Here is a 4,291-nt window from a genome sequence, read left to right as displayed (position 1 = left end):
GGCTGATTATAACTTTAACCCACACTGTACTCAAGTGGTTGGTTGTGCTTTATATAACTTCTCCTGAAAATGGGGTCCTTGGCTGCCCATTTGGGGTCTTTTCTGCCTCTCAAGAGCTATCTTCTCAATAAACATTTCCTACTCTTAATCTCCGTTGTCCCTAGAATTTATTCTTCAATTTTAGAGAACACAAATTCAGCGTATCAGACATCTGACAGGCTGGGAATTATCATATTTCCCTTATATCATTTGGAGATCCTATTTCATCTCCTATGTAATCCTTGTATGAGATATGCTGAGAAGGTGGGGCCTGGTTGGAGGTGGATCTCTGGGGGTGTAACCCAGAAGGATGTATTCTTGTCCCTGTCTCCTCCTCCTCTCTCAGCTTCCTAGCTGCCATGGGCTGAGCACTTTCTTCCACCATATCCCTTTCACCTTGTTATTTCTGTCTTAGAGCCACCCAACCATGAAGTGAATCCTTTGAAAACCATGAGCCAAAATAAACTTTTCCTCCTTTAAGTTGTAGGTTTTGGGTAAGGTGTCCACCGACAGAAAATCTGACCAATACAGAAAATTGGTACCAGAAAAATGGGGTCATTGCTGTGACTGTAACTGACTATTTGGTTTAGAAGAATTTGGAACTGGTTTTTTGGGAGGAGTTTGGAAAAGTTTGAGATCCTGGCTAGAGAAACCTTAGACTTCCCTTAGCCGAGTTTGATTGGTGATTATGGTTAGAGTTCAGAAGAGCAGAATGCTAATAGGAATGTGCAGACTCACATGAAGTTCATGAGGTTTCAGATGGAAATGAGGACTGTACTGGAAACCTGACTAGAGGCCATATGTGTTACATTCTGGTAGAAAATTTGTCTGCACTTTGCTGATGTCCTGAGACTTTGCAGGAGACTGAGATTAAGTGTGGTGAACTAATTAATAGAGAAGAGAAAACTTCAAGGAAGTCCAGTGTTCAGGCTGTGGCATGGGTGCTGCTGTTCTCTTTTGGGCCAGATCTACAGTGAGACTCAGGAGAAAATAGAAGAGCTGTGGGGGCTGGGGATTTAGCTCGGTGGTTCCACTGCCTGCCTTGCAAGTGCAAGGTCCCGAGTTTGATCCCCGGTACTCCACCCCCCAAAAAAGAGCTGAATGATTTGAAAACTTTACAGTTGCACTAGAAAACAAATGCCTGCAAAGTTGGGGCCTATGAGAGCATAGCTGCTGAAAAGATTAGCATTAAATAGAAGCCAAGTAATTTGCATTAAGACAATAGGAAACATGGCTTGAAGACATCTCAGGAATTGGCTAGACCCCACACTTTGTAGGCTTTAAGGATGTATAGAGAATACACCCATGAAAGACTTTTCTTTAAGAAGAGAGCTCTAGGGTACCTAGCTCATTCAGAGCCATATAGGTTAGTGTTTTCCAGAGTTCAGCCATCTAGGTACTTAGAAATGGCTTCAGCTGTGATTCAAGAGGGTCAAGCTACTGCTTGAGTTGATGACAGACCTTGGCATCATTTATATAGTGTTGTTTTACAGGCATACAGAATGCAAAGGTTATGGACTCATGGAGGTTCGTACCCAGATTTCAGAAGAAGGTCTGGCAGGCCAGACAAAAATGTGTAATAAAGTTACAGTTACTGGCAGGAGCCTCTGAGAGGGGGATGCTGAAGCTATGAAAGTGCAGTGGAGACCTCAGGAAGTTGAAGATACCAGGAATGTGAAACATCTGTGGAGGAAAACCACAGGTAGTGGAGAGGAGAGTAAGCCAAAGAGAGAGGCCATGTGAGCTGCAACCAGAAATGCTATAGAGACAGGGCTGTCCAAGCCTTTGGAACTCACATCTCACTACAACCTGCCAAGTTGCTGGACATGGAGCTACAAGATTTAATGTTTGCCCTGTGGGGTTTCAGTCTTGCTTTGGTCTCATTCCTTTCTGTTCCCCTATTTCTCTTTTGAAATGGGAATTTTTAACCTGTGCCATTGAATGTTGGCAATAGTTAACTTTATTATTTTTATGAAGGCTCACACCTAAGAGTTTGCCTTGAGTCTCAGAGGAGACTTTGGACTTGGGCTTTTTAGCTATACTGGAACTGTTAAGAATTTAGTGACTCTCAGAGATGAACAGAATACATTTTACGTAATGAGATAGACATGACCCTTTTGGAGGCCAAAGCAGAATGTTATAGTTTGAATCTGAAATGTCCCATGACATTCTCATGTTTCTGGAAGTTGATTGGATCATAGGAACTGTATACTCCCCAGTGAATTCATCCATTCATGAGTTCAGTAGCTGAGTGTGGTATTAGGAAGTGGGACCTTGTTGGAGGTGGATCCCTGGGGGTGTGACCCTGAGGGGTGTATTCTTGTCCCTGCTTCCTCCTCTCTCTGTGCTTCCTAGCTGCCATGGGTTAAGTACTATCCTCTACCATGCCCTTTTCCACCTTGCCATTTCTACCTTGGAGTCAGCCAACCATGGACTGAATCCTCTGAAAACCATGAGCCAAAATAAAACTTTCCTCCTTTAAGTTGTAGGTGTTGAGTATTGTGTCCAATGAGGGGAAAGCTAGTCCAGTCTTCATTATCCTACTCTGACCTCGATCTCTGCTAACCTCTGGCTATTTCTGTGATGAAGCAGCATACTCTTGCCTCTAGGCCTTCCTCAGAGTTTGTCAAGGTTAGCTCCTGTAGACCTTGCCCAAACGGCACCTTTTCAGTGACATTTATCCTTACCATCATATTTAAAACTATGTCTCTACCAGTCACCCCTCCAAGTTTCTTATCTCTTTACTTTGTTTTATTTTTCCCGCCACACTGCTGATCATCTTTTACAAGAGCATCCTCTGTAATTTATTCCTCATGTTTAGAATTCATTGTCCTCTCCTCATGGGGATGTAAGCTCCAGGAGGATAGGGAAACTATCCATTTGATCACTGAGGTACCCTAAGTGTCCATGGAGAATGCAAATCAATCCCCAATAAAACTTCATGTTACCTTTAAAAAAACAGCTTTGTGAAGGTATAATTCACACAGGATGGAATTCATCTGTTTAAAGTATACACTTAGTTTTTTGGTATGTTCACAGAGTTGTGCAACCATCACCATAAATTGATATATTTTTACTATCTCCGAAAGAAACCCTGTGCCCATTAGGAGTCACTTTTCATTTATCTCCAACTTCCTCCTCCAGGCCTAAGCAACCATTAATCTCTTTTTGTCTTTATTTACTTTTCTGTTCGGATTTTTTTTTTTTTGGTACTGGGGATTGAACTCGGGACCTTGTGCTTGTGAGGCAGGCAGCAGAACCACTGAGCTAAATCCCCAGCCCCTTTACTTTCCTCTTTGGAGATCTCACATGAATGGAATCATACGGTATATTTTCAAAGTTTATCAATTTTATAGTATATGTCAGTACTTTGTCCAGTTTTATGTCAAAACAATATTCCATTGTATGATTATACAGCATTCTATTTATTAATTAATCAGTTCATAGGATTTGAGTTGTTTCCAATTTTTCAGCTATTATAAATCATACGGCTATGAACATTCATATACAAGTTTTTGTGTGAGCATCTTTCTACTTTCTTGGGTATATACCTACAAATGGAATTGCTGGGTCACATGGTAATTTTGTATTTAACTTTTTGAGAAACTAAAAAACTTTTCCAAAATGGCTTCACTATCTGTAATCCTACCAGCAACATATAAGAGTCATATTAATATGTTTTGAGAGCTAAAACATCTCAACTAATAAATCCTAGATGTTTTGCTAGATAAATATCCTGAAGTTATTCAAACACATCATGATGTCTCTTTCAAACAGTCTTTCTAGCTTTGTGCGGTGGCAGTATCGTAGTCAATGAGGTTTATCCGAGGCGCGATTATTGCTAATTGAAAACTTTACTCAAATAGTCTTTCTGATCAGCCGTTTTTTTCTCCTCCTCTGCATGTTGGTTGTAGGTCCCCATCCTCCGCTGATCCTAGACAGATCTTGAAAGGAGTCTTGGCAACTTGAAGGTGTACAAGGAAGCCTGTGAGTTTGTGTTAAACTTGAATGAGGTGGTTGAGTCTTCTGTTCCTGCTAATTGCAATGTGGTCTTTACAAATGTCAAGTCCTGACTGTACATTCTGATTCCACAACAGGAAGAAAGGTGCTCTACATAAAATTAGCACATAACAGTTGCTCTGTATTTTCTTGGGTGACTGACTGAAGCAATCATGGCAGGAGTACTCTCAGACATTGGGAGTTACCAAAGCTTATTTTCTTTCCCAAATCTGTGTTGTTTCTTACAGTGTCT

At 41.1% G+C, this 4,291-nt stretch overlaps 1 pseudogene; it reads left to right on the top strand.

The window, feature by feature from the left end:
• The first annotated feature begins 3,823 nt into the window (after window positions 1–3,823).
• Window positions 3,824–4,019, top strand: LOC147822213 (U4 spliceosomal RNA; annotated as a pseudogene).
• Window positions 4,020–4,291: the final 272 nt, after the last annotated feature.

Source organism: Heterocephalus glaber, unplaced genomic scaffold, assembly GCF_053883595.1.
Source record: "Heterocephalus glaber isolate CG9 unplaced genomic scaffold, H.glaber_assembly_v1.0 deba00001673, whole genome shotgun sequence".
NCBI lineage: Eukaryota > Metazoa > Chordata > Mammalia > Rodentia > Bathyergidae > Heterocephalus > Heterocephalus glaber.
Note: the sequence above shows the minus strand (reverse complement) of the source record. Positions and strands in the feature narration are given on the sequence as shown.